Genomic DNA, 19,694 nt, shown 5'->3' with positions numbered 1-19,694 from the left:
TAATAAAGTTTCTGTTAAAGCACTTTTTTAGCCACACTGAAATAAGTTAGAATTTTTGTTTTGGTTTCAGATGAATGCTTACAGTTGTACTTTATGGGGTCAAATCAAAAGTTGCCCAATAAAAGCAAACCTGCAACTGCTCCAGTGCGACACAACCTTGACACAATGTATGGATCCTGACTTGCTTTGGGTCCAGTTGGCTCCTCTGGGCTTTTTCCTGAGGACCTTGACCGTTCAGCTTTCACAACAGACTGAGTGAGCAGCGTTGCTCTTTCTGCAGCATTACCATACTGCCTTGCTGTGCCAAGCCAGTGACATGGTCAAGGGTACAACAGCTGTATTTATTGTGTCAGTGGTAGTGCCAGTAGCATTTGTCCGGCAGTGTTTACTCTCTGCTATACGTCCTCCGCAGCTTCACTCTTTTTCTGCTCAGTTGAGCAAATGTACCTGTTTCTTATTTCCAAGGCTAGAAGATGGCCTGGAAAGATAGATGGATGGCCAGGAATTTTTTTGTGTTTAGTATTCGTCTCATAGTTGTAACACAAGGCCCACTTGTCCTTGAATGCTTGTTACAAATAACCCACATAATTCCCACAGGCTCAGAGATAATTCACTGATAATTTAAGGCACTGGTACTGTGTAGCATTTTCCCCGAACACACAAAAAATCAGCACATTCCTTTGTTGTTCTCTCATTGTTTCCCTGCTGCTCCTGAGCTGACACTAACCTAGTAAAGCGTCTCCTTTGTTCTGGGTAACAGGAGACTGTTTCTGAAGTGTACACAGAGGTTAGTGTGACTGAGCCCTATTGTGGCGTGGCAGCACCTTGCACTTTATCTGCCGTTTAGCTCCTTTTTTCACTGCGGAGCTGCTTTATCTGCTGATTTAAGGAAGTGCTGCTGAATCAGGTCAAGGAGGTGCTGGCAATTGTTAGACAGGTGAAAGAGGCCTTAAGCAGCAAAGCTCACCGGCAGGCTTTTAAAAAATGATTAAATTTACTCCGACACTGAAACCCTTTCCATACCAATAATCAGACCTCACATGAATGTAGCAATGAATATTCTCATTGTATTCAATTTCCCAGGACCTACACTATGGTGGGGTATTTTTGTACTGGGGCACCATAAAGAGATTAATTTTAGTGGTAGTCTTCTCACTAGGGAGTCAATGTAATCCTACAGAGCATTAGGGAAAAGGAGATGAGGAGGAGGAGGAATGGACAAGAAGAGAGTAGAGAGAAGAGGGTTGAGGAGGATAGGAGAGGGGAAAAGAAGATGAGGAAAGGAAAGGAGGAGGCAACGGGAGAACACAGGGGGAGAGGAGTAATCACGTGTGTCCGGCGGAGGTCACCACTGGTCTGCAGGTTCTAATTATGTGCTAATAGCCACTGAGGAGGTCATTTGGAGCCATTAGCCAGCGCCTGTAGGTAGTTAACGGCCCACAGCATAACCCAGCCTCCTTAATGTTCCCTGCGAGGCCGTTAGCGCTCTGTCACCAGCCAGCTAGCTGCCTCGTTACTGCGATTAGAAACCAATTGATAGGTAATAGTAAAATATGATCGCACACTATCCAGGAAATATGGACTCTGGTGGAAAGGTGAGAGGACAGGAGACAGACAGTGATAGTGCATGGGAGCGTCTTTACTCAGTCCGGAGGGGAAAAGCAGACATTGCTCTGCAGCAAAGGGCAACAGAGGACTGCTGCACTGACTGAGGAGTTGAATCAAATGAGATGAAAAGGTTTCAGTGCTTCCACTGTGAATAAGCAGAATACACAGGGAAGTTAAGTTCCTGTGAGGAGTTGGTCTGTTTTACCCCTGTGGTTTTTTAAGGTCACTGAGAGCTACTTGAACTGTGGACACAGGGTTTAACTGTGGAGCTGGACTGTACAAAACACTCTTTTATGGATTGGTTTCGACTTTATGAGAACACATAGAATAAATAAGCTACTTTATCATATATATATATCAGCAGTGATTAGCTAAAGTCAGTGTTAACCCTTACAGCTTCATTAAAGAAAACACTTTAAGTTGAAGTCATTTTATACTTTTAGTCAATAAACTGTGGTCATTATTTTACATCAGAACTGTGTCTCTCTTCAGACTAATTCAATAAGCTGATCAGAAACTGGCTTTAAAGTTGTGCCAAGTGTTGAAATTCTTTAAGCAACATTGTGCTTGTGTAACATCAAGATTCCTGTACCTTAACTGAATGATCTAGCCCACTCATTCCTTACTTAAAGCAAAAAAACCAAAATATTCTTTCTTAAGCAATGACGGCTAAATTTAAGCTGCTGTGAAGAGTTTAATTGCTGGTAGCAAAATAGACTGAAATTGAACTGATTTGTTGTTTTGACCTCTGGGGAAAAAAAATATATATATTGATCATGAACATAAATAAGGACCATGTCTTGGGTGCTGTTAGTGTTGCATTTTGAATACTCAACCCATGTGCAGAGGCTGCAGCTCTCAACGCAGCAGTTTTTAGTTTAGCTTTGAGTTTCAATGGTTTTCTCGCTCTACAATCAGCTCCATATGTTTTTTTTTTGTCTTGTTTCAGCTAACCTGTTAAAGCGATTGACTACATGCCACAAAAGAAAAAAAAACAACTTTACTTACAGTCTTCACACCAAAGCCTTTAGTTGAGTAATATGAACGAGAGTCTTTTAAGAAAACCACAAGTATAAATGACAAGTTAGTTTTGAAAAAAATAAACAAACAGGAGATACTGCTTTGTCCATAAGGCGGTGCCAGAGTCAACACAAACTGAGGCTTTGTCTCAAATTGTGTACTTCTTTACTTACACTCACTATTTTGAGTGCACAAGTGCATTCACACAAAATAGTCATGAAGTTGAGTGTGGAACACTGGACACTTCTCACGCTCAATGATCGCCATATTGGCTACGTAGAGAAAGGGGCGGGGACAGATTGGTTTATTGTAGTAATCATTTAACAGCAGAAGAACACCTGTGAACGGATGTTAAATACTATCTTCACCTCCAGTAAGTTGGATGTCGCAGTGTCTGATTTGAGACAACACCACCTTGTAAACATTGGTGCACTGCTCGAGTGAATATGGAGTGTACGTGATTTAACACATACAACCTTTGATTTTTTGGACTTCAAATACGAAAACTGACAGGAAATTTCACAAAATTGTTAAACTACAGTTCGAGGCTGGCCTCAAAAACACCAGAAACCACAAACACACCAAGCCATTTTTTTTTAAATAACAAAAAAAATAAACATCTTGTTTCAGATCCGGTCTGATATCCTCATTTCTCCATCAGCACACACTGTTTTTACTATACTCTGTTTTTTTCAAGTTATTCTATTTACAAGTTTTGCCCATTTATCCTCATTTTATCATTTAAACTCAAACTTGTTAGCATTTCTGAGACAGCCCCCGTAAGACAGTAGGCTCAAAATTCAGCATCAGAAACAAATAAGTGACATCACAGACACCACTTCCATATGTTTCAGACTATGGTTGCAATTCTTCAACAAACAATGCCTGCAGTGGCCGTTACACCGGGCAGACATTAACTTTATTTTGCTTGTATCTCAATTATTATCTCTAATGATCTAGTGGTAGCAAAAACTACAAAATGTTTAAATCAATTTGTCTTTACAAATCCCCAAACTGGTCTCAATGGAGGCTTCGACACAGAGCTACTACAGTAAACAGTGGTTAAAAGAAAAACAAAACAAAACAACTATTATTAACCAATTTTGTTCAGCTTTGTCAGTGGCAGATATTGGAGAAGAATTATTAATGACGATGTGAGAGATGCGTGGAGACCAAGTCAACCAGGTACAAGATAGCAGTGCTTGTGTTGTGACGGATTGGACTGACGTTTGGGGGAAATACAGATTCTCTGTGTCTGTCAACCACCAAAACTTTAGTGTTACATATTAAACAAAACATATGTTGTGATGTAGTTTTAGCTTTTTGATACTGTCAATGCCTTGGGAAAAATGTTATTGATGAAAAGAACACAACAATAACTGGCACCAGTTTTTCTTAAGTGTAACTTTAAAATTTAAATAAGAAAGCTCAATATGTAAAACATCTTTGGAGAATAGCATGTACGTTGTATTTAAAATGGGCTCTTCTTACAACATTGGATTGAACTTGGTGGGGGGAAACGACAAAAACAAAATTCAACCCCAAACCCCCTGATCATTTGGTTGCATTTAAGTATTTAGATTGATGAGGCTAGCATGCTAGCATACTACTCAAGTGTTTTTTATCCAGGGTGCAACATGTGATAGTTTGGAACTTGTAAATACAAGGTTTGGCCAAAATATCAGGTCAGCTTGAAAGGCCGGCACACTTCCTGTCAGATGTGAAACTGTATTTTCTGTCACAGACAAAAAACTCAAGACTTCCTCGATAAACTAATTTAATCAGAACACTTTAGATTAGCGATCACGAAGCACATACTAAGCAAGGAGGACAGTTTCCACCTACAGTGGAACAACAGTATCTGGCAGAGCAGAAGTATTTCTAAGTGGGAGAGTTTTTTTTTTTTTTCTCACAAACTAGGGCAAAGTGGAGATGAACGAGCACAGCTATGAACTCACACAGCACTTCCTTTTTCTTTAGTCATGGATGAAACAGAAATCAAATCAGTATCAAAACAAGAATACTGTAGACCTACTAAGCAGAACATTGTTCTCAATCAATTTGAGTCAGATGTTTTCATTTAGATATTTTTCATTTCTGCTCTGGGCAGCTTTTGATTCATATGATTTAGATTAACATCACACTGGTTATAGGTCAAAGGCAGTATACTTCCTGCTCCCTCACATTCATCATGAGGAAGTTTGATCTTGAGTATACTCTCCGTCGTGGCAAATAAAGAAATAAACGCTTCCTGAAGAATCACAGATTTGTCCGTGATGAAACCTCCAGGCGGGGTTGTAAATATTTGCCCGTGCTGTATTTGTGTGAGCGTTTCATTAACGATCAGAGCTGACAAACATGCACACTCATTGACCCCAGTCATCAGGGAGAGCCTGAGACAGTAGTGTGTATTTAGTGTGCATTTGTCGAAAACGTAAATACCTCACATGAGGGATTGATGTCACTGCGAGAAGAGACGACTGCAGTGGAAATTAATCTGGTGTGGTGAACGTTTTCCATAGCCAGCACTCCTGGCTCTTATTTAAGGCCCTGTCAGAACTTGAAAGTGTAATTGATACAAATTGTAAAGTTTAATTTTTAAAGTTTATAGTCACTGAGGGTTCAGAGCTTCAGATTGTTTAAAATTGCTCTCACTCCCTTTTCATTAAAGCAGGATAGTCTGAAAACATTCGTTCATCAAAGGCTCGCTACAAATTAGACTTTGAGAAACTCAATTTGAAGTAAAGAAAAGCATTTCTTTTCCTCGGGGGGAAGCCAAAGTCTCGGCTGTGTTTGCATTTAAATATAAACAGGGCACAATATCTGGCTTTAAAGATGCATGCAGTCATCATGCACACACACACACACACACACACACACACACACAGACGGAGACACACACACACTTGCCAAATGCACATATTCACCCCAAACTCTATAATTTGGCAGTTCCCTTTAAACTGCTACAGACAACAGCATGAAAACCTTGCTATCATGTTGCACCCATGCTCTTCCACTGTTGTGTCTACCCAGCAATAGTTGAAATTTGCAATAAGGCCTCTGGAGACACTGAGGGACAGGCTGGCATGTTGTAAATTTGGGTCTGCTGAAGGGGGGAGAGGGAGGCAGAGTCAAAGAGGGACGGCCAGAGCAGCGGAATAACATCTTAATCTATCAGAGAAGTGAACAGTGGCCGGTCTGTTTTTGGAGCAGGCTGTCTTGGATGACTCCCAAGCAGAGGGGCAAGGAGCAGAGCCATCTTCAGCTGGTAGTCACTAACATGGCAGTAATAAGGCAGTGATGACCCTCCCAGGACTGCCGGCCAACACTCCCTCTGCCTCCTATCCCTTCAGCATAAACACACGCACAAACACACACATCCACACAAAAACAGGCCGAGCACTTGAGCAGATATACAGTGCAGCACCAAATCTCTCTCTGTTACACATCTACTTTCCTGCCCCCGTTTCCAGTCACTCTGAATGAAACTCGATAGCCAACCCAGTCTCCTCGCAGTCAGTGAAACTGTCACAAACAGTGATTTAAAGAATCTAAAAGTGGACGCAGATTTTCCCCTTTTTGTGTCAGTCAGGACAAAATAAAACTTTAGCATTTAAGTGAAAGGATATTTTGTACCTGCAATAGGACAGCCTGACATCTCAAGTCCCATACAGTCTGTTCAGTAAGTAAGTGGAGGTAGCAGATTGGCCAAAAGCTCAGGTCATATTCAAGACTGCTTCTTTATTTTGGTGGTGTTGTTGAAAAAAAAAATTAAACAAAGCACAACTTTCTATTTTCATATTTTTATAGAACATCTAAAAAACCAAGCTTTTCTTTCATTACATAAACATATCTGAACTGGAAACTAAACAAAAACAATTAGCAGTAAAATTCCTGGGAGAGGTTTAGAAAAAAGGGCGTTTTCAGGCTCCATCTTTGACTAATAAACACAGAACATGAACATTTTTCGGGGATCTAACATGCTGACCTTTCACCAGGAAGCCCTGAGGGCTGCGGGGCCATAATTCATGCCAACACCTTGTAAAAGCAATTGTCCTGGGTGAGACCGAACAGCTTTTGGTGCACAGAGGCACAAAGTTTAGTTCAACCTGCAAGACATGTCTGTGAAGCTGACATGGAGGGAAGTTAAAGTTAGCTATGTGGTTGTATGAGTTGGATTTTGAGGAGTTTTGAAACTGTGGTGAAACCAAACTTGCTGAGACAAACAGCAGATGTTTTAAACCAAACACCAATATGTATGGCAGTTATGCATCTGTTTTAAAAATGATAATTAAGAATCACAGAAGCAACCACTGGTTAGAGTGTAGAGGTCTTTAAGCAGACAGGACTCAGGGCAAACAGAGAAAAATGTCCTGCACCTGTTGCAGGTGTTTATGAAGCACTCTCACACCCGTCTCTCTCTCTCTAACAGTGTTCAGTAAATCTAATTACAAAAACCAACATTAATGGGCTTAATAGTAGCAAAGTTTCATCCAACACCCTGTCAGCTTTTAGAGTAAGATCCAGTTTTATGAACTTCAAATGTCACACTTCTCTACAAACACGAATGAATAACTTGAATTTGTACAAAAGTGACACTGGAAATAATTTATATCTCCTCAGTTAATGCCAAGGTGGTCCCTTGTCAGTGGTCATTAGAAGGAAATAGGAAGCAGTAACATCATAAATATCAATTATGTGATAAAAATGCATTTGTATTTATCTTTTATCACCATAAAAGCTCCTATCCAAAGCCTAAATGAGTTTCATACTATTACCCCGCATACTATTAATTTAAGCCAGTGAGATCCGTGTCAGCCTGTTCAATAGAGCTTGCAAACAGTTTTGTGCTGCTTCTTACACATATATGGTGATGTGCATGTGGGTGTACAACCCTCAGTTCTACGTATTGTTAGAAATTTGCATGCTTAAGTCCATATGGCAACTTCCTTTTGACCTGCTTTCCCATCCCTGATGCATTGTCAGGGCTGTCAGCCGATAAAGAATCACTTGACTTGCTATAACAAGTTCAAAAGGAGCTGATGACGCGCTGTTGATCCATGGAGAATCGGCAAAAGGAACACCCCTACTGCTTGCTGCTATCACTCCCATAGAGATAGCCATATTATTGATGGGGAATGGTTATGCTAATTTCTTTAGGGGAGGAAAACTTATTTTTTATTTTGGAAAATGCTCCAAAAAGGAAAAAAAAAAGAAGGCAAGAAAGAGAAAAGAATTTCATACGCATCAAACTGAATTCCATATAACCATTTAAAGGAGCAGCATGAGAATCTGATTTTCATAGTGCATAATGAGCCTCTCTCTTAAAGACGGAGACGTGTTTTGTCTGGGAAGGGGAAGAAAGCAGATATTTAGGCTATCTATTAACGTCTCACAGACACACACATACACACACACAGGCTCACTGGTGTGAGCATCTTATCTAAAAATTATCTTTAATAAACTTAAAATATATCAAAATACAAGGGTGAGAAGTATCAAAGCACCTGAGATAAATGATGTCAACATGTGCAGAAAGGTGAAACTAAATCAGACTTTTGCAGTTTTTAAAGATTTTTTTTTTTTAAATTCACCACTAAACATGAGTGAAAATATTACATGTAATGTGCTGTAAGGTGTGGATTATTTCACCCACAGATGGAGCGTCATGTGCTCTGTGTCAGACTGACCATGTACATGTGTATCTGCTTCTCTCTCTGACACATACAGCATGGCACAACCGGCGTGGAGGGGTGAGGGAAAGGGGGAGGGCGAGGGCGAGTGTGTGTGTGCGTATGTGTGTAGTGGGTTTTTTTCTTGGTGGGGAGGGTGGGGGTCTGGGGAGTGGGGGGGCGTGCTATGACCCCGAGATATTCCGTTGTGGGCCCATGTCCGGTTCTGGGGACATTTGATAGCATCTCAGTCAGTGGCATTAATGTGTCTCTCGGTTCGACATTTTGAATAATCGGGGCTGTCTGCTGTCATGCTGCCACTAGCTGTCAGCAGCACCGTCTGTCTGTCTGTCTGTCTTATCACACTCCTCTACTCATGCACTTATATTATAGAAAACAAGCTGTCCATGCAAGAGAGCACTTGATACTTTTTTATTATTACCAAACCGTTCCCATAATTACCCCATAATCATTATATAATCCTATAACAAAGCCTCTATTGAAGCCCTGTCTTTTGTCAACGCTGGGACACTGAATCTATAATTGCATTATTCAGTCTCTTCCACCCCCCTATAGAAGCATAATATATCAAAACCATCCCGCAGGAAGGTTTTAGTCGCAAGGAAGGGTTCAGTCTATGCGGGACGTGTTTTATTGTCGTGTGTTTTTTACGCGTCGCAAAAGTTGTGCCAACTAAAGTTTAGAGCTCCTGTGTGAAAAATATTAAAGAGGAGGAAAAAAAGTATTTGCCTCTATATCCAGAGTGGACGCTTTGAAATATCTTCAGAGAGGTGTGTAGAAATGCATTCATTCACAAAGTGGAGCAGTCGCATTATTGATATATCACATTCTCAAATAATTATGTTCATTCCCTTTTGCGCTCCCAGGCAGTAAGAACAAATCGTCAATACATTGAGAAAAAAAGGCAAATGCGAGTCCCTGAGGAGCGCTTCTGCGTTTGTATGCACGGGGATTGGCAACACAACGGGGCTTATTTACATTAAATACGCCACAAGGTTACAGTGCAGATAGATGAGCGTCATTTTTATCACTCATTACTTCTCTTAAGCGGTGACTGACGCTCAGGACGCACAGGAGGCAACACTCATTTATCCTGGAGTTTTTTAAGGCGAAGAGAAGAGGAAAAAGACTCGAAACAGTTACATTTAGAGGTAAGGAATTCTACTTTTTGGTGTTATTTAGTGACCTGGGTGTCCTTACACGGAGGGGTTTGTTATCAAAGCCAATTTTGAACGCACAGTGGCTGAGCGGCGAGGCTGGCTGTGTGTGAATGGTTCTGTACAGGGGGCAGATTTTAAATAAAAGAGTGTTTGTGGGCAGTTCAAGGTCAGAAACAAACTAAGGTGGTAAGGAATCCGCTTTTTCTCTCGCCCCAGTACCAGGGGAAATGTTACGATGAGGGGATTATTTCTTTAATCGAGCTTGTGTTTCACCGCTGGGCTCACCAGCTGCTTTTTATCCCGGCGAATAGCGCTGGACCCGGGCTGTATCCAACCAGTCGGCTCTGCTTTTTACAATGGAGTGCCTTTTTTAACGGTACAATGCGTTTCACCTACCAGATAGGGGGAGTCCAAGCTGAAAGATGAAGGGAATATGCTGATGCCTGGCGATCGGCATCAATGCAAACGCTAACCTTTCGCAGACAAGCGACAGAAAGGGACAGCGAAGCAAGAGGAGACAAGTCAGAAAGCCGTATTTTTCATTTCAAACTCGGTGTGCGCGGCGGGGAGCATGGAGGAGTAGACTGTCTTTAACAGGTCCGAAGCGCACTTTTCAACACCCCCGTCATCCGACAAGAATATGATCCGGTCAAATCATATGGACATGCCTCATTATTCAATGAACACTGACTCTCACAACGCAGCCTTTACGCGCAGGAGTTAGCCGGCGCTTCGCCAAATTTCTAAGGTAAGAAGAAGTGTGGAGCTTATAGTAACACGAGTGTGGTTTTACTGGAGTGCATTACTCGCCGGGAAGTGAGTTTTTGGGGAGGATTGAGGTTGTGTGTGCGGTTGCATCGCTGCGGGGGCCCCTGATGTCTCCCCAATCATGATTAGAAAATAACAGTGCAATTATCCGTAGCGTGTGACGGTCGTATAAAAAACAAAACAGGAACAAAATAGCAGCAGAGACTGAGCACTGGCTGCGATGCTCGACACCTTGCTTCTCAGTGCGTTAAAAAACTATTTCTATCCCTGTGGAAAATTATTTATTTCAAGTTTTGTTTACCGCTGTGTGTTTGACTTTACATCGCGTATGCGTAAAACGCACCCGGGCGCACAGTTTTGTAATATTGCGCATTAGCAAATCAGCTTAACAGTTGGGGACTTTTATAAAAAGTCCAGCCTTGTTCCCGTCAGGAGCTCACACCTAAAACTTTCTACCGAAACCCGGCACTTGTGTTTGAAGAGTACGGGAGGGAGACACAAGTTTACCGGCGCGTTTGCCACCATGTGTCAAAACTTGTGAGATGGAAGAAGAGCCGGTGAGACCTGCCATTTTGTGCAGTGATCGACCTCTCTTATGAATAAGCAGCCCCTGCATTATGCTTTGAGGAGACGTTACGATGGCATTCAGGCGAGGGGGGTAAATGTCATACATGAGGATATTAGCGGAGCTGAAATTGATATTTCTGGTAAATGGTGTCATTTTTTTTGATTCGGCGGGCATGTGCGATTTTTTTCTATTCAAGAGGAGAGGGGAAAGTTAAGACGAGTCAGTAAATAGACATCCGTTAGTGTGGAAATTTAAAATGACGGAGCCCATAAGCCCATCATATTTTTCTGAGGGATGGAAGAGGTCGGGTGTGTGATGTGTCAGTGCACTCGTGCCTTATTACGAGTTTCCGCGTTGTCTTCTTTTAATTTACAACAGTGTGTAAATTTAGGACATCGGAAATATCCAGCAGGTTGAGCGCGTGTCGTGCGCTAAAAAATCTCTATCTTGCCGAGTTCCCTCACTGTGGCTGACAAGTCCTAATTTGTGCTAAGCCTATATGATAGGGCCATATGAAATTATCAGTAATATGTGGCAGAGGCTGAGGCTTGTAATCCCCTGTCTCACCGTGCGTCTTGGGTGGGGAGGACCTTTTTCTTGGAAGTCGAGTTGACCCCTGAGTGATCTGACCTGGGTTATCCAGCCACTTCCAACAGCTCCCAGCGCTGCACAATAGCTGTGAAGACACATGTCATCCTTCTTAAAATACTCAACAATGTCTACCACGTTGTTTTCCCCTGTTTCTCTAACCTTCCCTCAAGTTGTGTTGAGCCAGAAAAAAAGATAAAACAAAAAACAATGATGCCTCTTCCTCAGATTCATTGTGCAGGAAAAGGGGATAAATAGATGATCTGTGTGAGATGAGATGCTGTCGTTGTTTAATGGTATGCACACAGGGCGGATATTATGTCTGAAATAGTGTCTGGGCGTAAACCCCTTCTGTCAGCTCCTTACATTCCCTTATTACAGATGAGACTGTCCCCACTGCTCTGACAGTTGAGGCTGCTCACAGACCTGTCTGCCCTGGGCTGCACCCCTCTGCGCTGCTACAAGTTGAAATGTTGTCATTCTTTTTGGGTGAAAATATTTGGGAAGAGACACAGTGTTTAAGAAAAGGCCTTGCTCTGCACACTGGCCTCTTGAAGAATTTTATGTGTTGAATTAGTTGTCAAGGCCTTTGTGATTTGTTCGAGCAATTCATTTAATATTCATTAGGCCTACTTTTGAGCTCTGCATTCATCTTGTCAGGTTGCATTTCAATATTACACACTCCTTAATATAATGAATTATCCAATTCATTATCAGAATTGTTTATGATTCAAATTTATTCTCATAAAATATGCAGGCATTATTTGTCTTTACCTTGTGGAAAGTTAACGAGATAATAAGGTGTGTGTTTTTTAAATTTGAGGTGGTGTAAGATTTACAGCAGAAGAAAAAAGAAAAGAAAGAAAGAAAACACACACGTTGAGCAGGAGTGTTTTCGTGTGCGGCAACTTTCTGACCGACGGAGCTCAAAATGTGTTCCTCTGAGGCAGACTGTTGCACCGCCGCTGCGATTGTACGAGTTGCTTTCCCACCTGTGCCTGTGTCAGTGCAGCAAAGGGGGCTGCAGGCCGTGACTGACTGTGGCGATACACGCTCCTCAGCTCCAAACGAGAGAGGAAGGAGTGATGGGAGAGGCAGAGAGAGGGAGCATGGCATGCAAAGGATGGCATCAAATCAGTCCTCTTTTCACCAGGCTGTCAGTCAGTCAGTCAGTCAGCTCACCGTGGAGGAGACCCACTCGACTGAAGCCGCCGCGTTGTCAGTTCAACACACGGTGAATTATTTGTGCACTGACATGTACACAATCAGATTTTGTTTTAAGAAGGCAAAGAAGGAAGAGGAGGAAAATTCACACACTTGTTTAACAAATGAGGAGGTAGAGCAGGAGCAGCTCGCCCTCTTTCAGAAATCAAAGTGAAGTGGAGTATAAAAAAAATCACAAAACCACGGAGAACAAAAAACTTCGGTGCATTTTCAACAGGGCAGCAGAATATTCAGCGCATCCTGTACGATAATGGGTGATATATGTGTCTGAGACACGGTGCAGTCTCCTCACAGCGCAGCCTCACTGTGGCGAGTTGATCACCTCCTGGTGTAATTATATGGAGGAGGGCTCCAGCTGTACAGGCTGCAGGGCCAGGGTTCCCAGTCCGCTGGGATCAGGGCGGTGGTGGGCAGGCCAGATCAGGCCAGCTCTGCTCATCAGCCATCCATTAATTGATATGTGCAGTCATTGTGAACCCCCCCTCCACACACACACACACACACACACACACACACACACACACATGCACGCACACACCTCCCCATTACCTACTGGGGGAAGGCTGGGAGACTGGCTGTGTCATTTCTTCATTTCTATTCTGCTTCGAAACTGCTCTCTGCTCTCCACACGGGCCACAACAGGGCAAGGCAGCGGTGGACATGTATTCTTTCTGTGTGCGTGTGTGTGTGTGTGTGTGTGAAGGGGATGTTGAAGGGGCTGTAACACACAGGTGTTAGTCTGGGTCGAGCCTTGTAGCTCCATGACCTTGATCTCAAGGGTTCAAGCCAGAACGGGGAAGATGCTGGCGGGCCGGGAGTTTCACATGCGGTGTGGGGCTAATATGACAAGCTCACACACACACACACACACACACACACACACACACACACACACAAACACACACACACACAGTTGAATATCTTTCACTGGAGACGTCCAATTGGAGGTTTTCTCCGTTGCTCCCAGTCCACGGGGTGCAGTGTTGAGCTTTTATTAGGATCGGCAATTATAATTCATTCTGCTGAGGTGATAAATTGAATAGGGCAAGAATTGATGAATGACCTCAAAGTTTTATGAAGTTAGCGCCGCTGACCTTTGCGCATTATTCCCCCATTTTAGGGTCTGATCTTCAGAAATGAATTTGTAAGAGATGACTCTTATTTCTTCATCTGCTCTGTGAAGCGCTCCCGTCGTTGAGCTTGACATGTTCTTGTTATTCCAGCTATTTTTAACATGTTGCTTTTGTTCGAATTTGAGAACAACTGACAGTAAAAAAAGCTGCCTCTGTGAATCAGTTATTGAAATGAATAAAAAAGCAACAGGAAATATGGAAGAAACCATTAGGCAGGAATGAATATGCTATCAATTAAAATCTAGCCGTATGGATGATCAGCTTCACTCAGTCATTGTTGAAATGAGTTTATGTTCAGTTTCCTGTTGTGTGCGTGCGAGCTGCATTGTGCTGTGTGAATGCCTCTTTTACAGTTGGATTGTATATTTCCCCGGTATGTTCTTTCCTCTGCGAGCTCGATAAGGATTGTGATTGGGGGTGTGAGTGGGGGGGTTAAAGGGTTGGAGGAGAGGAGGGGGGGTAATCACAGACGTCATTTTGATCTAAGAATAAAGCGTGTAGGGCAGATGAGGTGCTGACAGATAGGCTTGACTCAGTCCTTTCATGCTGGGGTGCCATCACAAGGAGCGTCTGCCTGTCTGGGCAGCTGGGGTGGGAGGAGAGGGGGTGAGGGCGGGTGAGGTATGGATGGTAAGACAGGGAGAAGACAAGATGTCAGCTGGAGAGGTGGGCATGGACTGGGCACAGGAAGGCTCTATCTTTCCTCCATTACACTCCTCTGTGTTAAATAAGCCTGAGAATGAGCGCGCACACAGGTCGCTGTTTGAGAAGTGCTGCAAGTTTTATTACAGTGTGTATATGGAAATTTCAGCTTTATGTGTGTGTTGGCGTGTGTGTGTGTTTTCAGGGTTACTCCAGCCTTGAGATAGTCCAGTGTCCGGGCGTTGCTCCGTCCTTGCTCTTCCTCTCTCCCTGTCTGTCTGTGTAATCAGTTAGCGCTCACATAACACCAACAAGGAATGCGTCCTGAAAAAATGTAAAACACCTTATCCCCACAACCCGTGATATTCCTCCTTTGTTTGCCCGGCTTCCCCGCTGAGCCGACTTGGCATTGAGGCATTATTGAGTTTGGCTTTGGTTTGATTTTTTTTTTTTTCTTGAAGTTCGTTAGCATTTTGGATTTAAGGATGCGTCATGCGATGTCAGGACTGTTTCCCTTTTTGACGAGTTGAACGGCGCTGCGTTTTCAGCTGTGTCATTCCCGTAGACAACAGCTTAACGCAAACGGGCAAGCAGGCATCAATCAGAGGTCCTGAAGCAGAGAATTGTTGCTGCTTAACATGCAGCCACGCTCAGCTAAGACTGTGGTAAATACCTCCAGTGTTGATGAGATGGAAGGTTATATATATGTGTGTGTGTGTGTGTGTGTGTGTGTGTGTGTGTGTGTGTGAGGCAGGTTATGTCTGATAACCACCTCACACATCATCACTGACTGCATCATGTATGTCATGTCTGCTCTTTAAACCGATCCACCTCTCGGCTGTGACCTCTGTAAACTTCCCAGACCTCAGCTAATGAGCAGGCAGAAGTAGGCATGAGATGGAAAGAGAGAAAAAGGGAAACAGTGGAGGAAAAGAGGGACGGAGGGGGTGGGGGGTGAGGATGCAGGAGAGAACTCCTGCACCTTTAATTATGATCAAGAGGTTTTCACCAAAGGATGGAGGCGTTGCAGTTCTGTTGCGCTCGTAAATCTGGCCCCGGATGCCGTATATTGTGTCGAACGATTACTGTACACCATTATAGTGCATATTCAACTGCCTCTCCTGCACCTGATTTGCATAATTGGATCTTTAATGAAACTTGCCTTGTGGAACAAAAAATACAAAAAAAAGTGAGATGAAAAAAGTGGTTTGGTGTGAGGGCTGTGGGGGGACAGATGGAGAAAATAACATGATGCAGATGAATGCCCTCTCTAAAATTTGTCAGACTGGGCAAAGGTGGTGTTTTTTTTGATAGAATAAGGAAGATGGAGAGATAAAAGAGGGGGGCTATGACCTGCTCTGGTCCAGGCGCTCACACATCAGCGGCAGTGCTACAAATAGGATGAGAAGTGACTGTGAAAGCTGTACATTCCCCGCCAGGTCTCGCGGGTTAAGACTACAATAGCGGGATATTCTCTAGCCCGGGGGGGATTTCAGCTCCTCTTCTGTCGACACTCATTGCACCAACTTGTTACTCAGGGAAGATGGCTCTTTTGTAGAGGAGCTGATTCCGCGCTCGCCTGCTGGAATTCTCCGTCGCAAATATTTTGACAATGCCTAATCAGGAGCTGTCGCTTTCTCAGTCTCCTCTCTTTTGCAGAAACTGAGTGCTACTTTTTCTTACAGATGCATGTGCATATTCATGTTGCTTGTATTTTTACTAATCCTGTTTTAATAACGTGCATTTCAATGCTCACGTTTATCTACAAGTGTCCATTCTCTGTGTTTAACACTCATTTGTAGCCGTGTCCAAGCGTCCGACTAAATGCTTGATTAAATTCCAGTTCTCCCTCAGCCTCAGAGAGGCGAAGGTTAAAACCCTCCTAGTCCCACTTTAACGCCAACGTGAGGACAGTGGATAATAACAGCAGGTCATTTGTCCCGTCTCGCTGAAGACTCTTTGCTAAGAAGTGATGGTGACAGAGAAAAAGAAAGCTCCAGCTCATTATGACAGAGACTTTCAGGTGGCTCTTTGTCGCTACGAGAGCCCCTCAATTCAAAAGTGGGACAGTCAGGCGTTAATCGAGCGCTAATGTTAAAAAACAACCAAACGTTGATGGTGTGTGAGAGCGTCTGTGCGCTAAGCTGCCTGCAAGCAGTCTCTCCCTCTCTCTCTCTCTATCTGTGTGTGTGTGTGTGTTTCCACTCCACATCCGTGGGAGTGGATCATGTGTCAAAGCGGTTTACAGGTGGCCTGCAGGGCAGCAGCTCTACAGAGAGGTGGAGGAAAAGGCAGGCAAGGTTCAAGTACCTCAGAGGCTCTGACGGCGCTGAACTGAGCAATCCCAGCATCTGAGAGGACCCTTCAAAAGCCTCCTTATCGCACTCCTCCCTCCAACGTTTCACTCTTCTTTTCTTCCATCTTTTCACCACAGCCTTGGTCATCTCTCCATCCCCTCTCCCACTCTTCTCTCACTTTTGTCTGTCACTTCTCTTAAATACCTCTTTTTTCTAACCCCTCTTCTCATTGTTATCATCTGACAGTCTATTCATGGCTACCGTAAGAGACAATGATTCACCTCTTGGTTGTTGGGAAACGAAGCCTGCAGGTTGCTGTTTTACGTTTTCTAAAAACACTCCCGTTAAAGCTTTTAAAAAAGGTAAAACTTCTCCGTCTTTGAGAGATCCTTGCGCTTTGCCTGTTACCTGTTAAAAATGACAAAAAGACAAAACTGAGAACGGCTCACATTTTCATCAGACAAACTAAAAAAGACATTTTTATTACATTTATAACCTTAAAGATTATTTTATACCTGGTGGTTTTACAAATCTGTTTTCCGACTCTCATTTAAATTCTTTTTTCTTTTTTTTTAATATAGCTGAATTCACTTCGTCCTCTTTGTGGCAGTACAAAAAGTTCACATATGTTAACTTTTTGCGTGAAATAAGATGTTTGTAATGTCTTCTGTGCCCTGACAAGATTCTGCTTAAACTTTATCTGACAGGGTTTCATTGAAGAGCCATGATTGTTACAAGCACAGCTCCGAGACTCTCACGCTTTCACACTCAGAAAGAAATTCTCAGACTGATTTTCGTCCTCTTTTTGGTCAAATTTGAAATGCATAATGCGACAATTGGCAGTCAGCAAGCATTCTTATTATTAGCCAACAAAGCACAACATCCATAGCCTGGTGTATCCGGAGAGAAAAGAGATAAATATACAGTAGGCAGAGTGATGACAGGACGGAGCGGGGGGAAAAAACACTCAGAGAGGAAGGCAGCGAGCAGAAGGGGAGAAGGAGCGAGACAGAGAGGAGGGATGATGTACTTAACGGTATCTGTGGGCTTCCTTCTGAACAAGCTGCTGCCACAGATCCTGGGAGCCTGCGTTGATAAATTCAGTTTGATAAAAGTCACTGAAATGCCGGCCTGTCTGCACACCTCTATTAAGCGCTGGTACATTTGTCACAGCCAGTGGAAGTCAACCAAAGGGTTTTAATGTCACATCAGGCTGAATTAAAGACTCAATCGAAAGCCCTGAAAGGTTTAGGTTTTTATTCCAAGTGACAGAAGTGGTGGTACAGCTGAGGCTGGCACGTAAGATTACTGCGCTCCATTTGATCAAGGCAGGCATTTTACATTTCTTATTTGGGTATTGGGAATTTGGTGATTATTTGTTGCTCTTTTTAGCCTGGATGCTCATTTTCTATCTGATGACTTTGAACGTGTGCGTGTTTGTGTGGGGGGAGGGGGGCATTATTTTCCTAATTCATGTTTTTTAATCAAGAGAAATTAGATCTATGCTGCATTAATCATCAACCTTCCTTAATATAGCAGACTGAGGGAGCATTTAAAGAAGCCTGTATTTTTAAAACACACACACACATACACACACACACACACAACTTTCCCCCCGAGAAGCCCCCTTAATACCACATTACTGTTCTCCATTTATGCAAAAGTAAATAAGTAAACCCAAAAGGCAAATGAGCATTCCAGGCGTTTAAACACACAGCCTTCTGTAAACGCCTGGTGCAGCCGCGACCACGACTCCCAGGCAGAGCTGCCATGAGACGCAAAGGGTTGCTTCTATTTTTTTAAAGGTAAACACATGTCAACTTGTTTATTCTGCCCTGTTTTGAGGACAGGATACCTAAAAAATACATCCTTTTTTATGTGTTTCATTTTACGGAAAATCATCAACATAAGACAACAGAAGGCCTCTTTTAAACGTGCTCTGAACTAAGGGACTGTACACAAATTATTAGTCAGGGGGAGGAGGAGAATTTCACTCCCAACATGTAAAAATAGGAAAGGAAATAAAAGCCGATACTTTACGTGCAAAGAAACAGCCCTGCACCAGTCTAATTCAAAACTCCTTAGGTCATGATGTTTTGAATCTTTCACTATTCAGATACAGGCTACAGATATGATAAAGCTCACTGACATCAAAACCCTAAAACAACACTAAGGTGAAACTGGAGCCATTAAAGTCACATGAGGTGATCAGTTTTTATTAAAAAAAAGTCTACATCCAAATTGGCCCCACCACATCCCTCCTGCGAATTGTCGGATATTTTTTAGGGCCCGTCAACTGTCTGAACTTTCCTCCCCCGTACAGCATCCCTGATAGTAAAACTTTAACCAGGCGTTGGATTATTCTTGTTTTTTGTTTGCTGTGATGGACCGAACATGTTTGTAATGCTCTTTGAAAAAAGATGAGCTTCACTCAGAAACCCCTCCACATGTATTGTCTTCCTCACAAAGAAACATATTGGTGGTACTTAGTGCAGCCGCTTGCTGTTCTGCCTCAACCAGCCATCAGCAGCTGATGAAACCGCTAATGATGAATGTGTACATAATGAAATTCATCCAAAATATTTGATCTTTCCTTTTCTTCTTTGCTTGTTCTTTTTCTGTCAGAGCACATACACAGAGACACTCTCACACACTCACAAACAATCATCAGATCCCACCTGGTGTTTTATTTAATTAGGTAAAATACACATTACATGTCCATGCGCACACACGTGTGTTTGTGTAAGTGTGTTCTCCCACCACGAGCTGTCAGTCTTTCATGAACTACTTTAAAAAGTGTTGTTCAAGGTGGGAGCTAAATACTATTTATCCATTATTTATCTGTGTTATTACCGGGGTTGAATTTAAAAAGAGAGCTCTCCGACGTGGGAGAATTCCCCTGGCGCCTGGCTCTTTCCTTTAATACGTCTTTTTAAGTCATAAGATGTGCTCCCACCCCCTCTGAAAGAGAAACCTTTAACAGATCTCCCACA

The 19,694-nt window shown here is 42.9% G+C and overlaps 1 protein-coding gene across 3 annotated transcripts in view; it reads left to right on the top strand.

Moving 5' to 3' along the window:
* Positions 1–9,085: 9,085 nt before the first annotated feature.
* Positions 9,086–19,694, top strand: part of znf536 (zinc finger protein 536) — a 265,410-nt gene continuing 254,801 nt past the window's right edge. Inside the window, exon 1 of one of the 3 annotated variants that reach the window (XM_074666772.1) lies at positions 9,086–9,472. The gene's annotated coding sequence lies outside the window, so the exon portion shown is untranslated. Of the gene's footprint in view, positions 9,473–9,721; positions 10,230–19,694 lie in introns of those variants that run through there. The other 2 variants (XM_074666775.1, XM_074666774.1) reach the window with 2 other exon arrangements.

Source organism: Halichoeres trimaculatus, unplaced genomic scaffold, assembly GCF_033239565.1.
Source record: "Halichoeres trimaculatus isolate MK-OKI-2021-1 unplaced genomic scaffold, fHalTri1.1 fHalTri1_scaffold_3, whole genome shotgun sequence".
NCBI classification, from domain to species: Eukaryota; Metazoa; Chordata; class Actinopteri; order Labriformes; family Labridae; genus Halichoeres; species Halichoeres trimaculatus.
The sequence above is the reverse complement of the archived record's forward strand: the minus strand, read 5'-3'. Positions and strand labels throughout refer to the sequence as shown.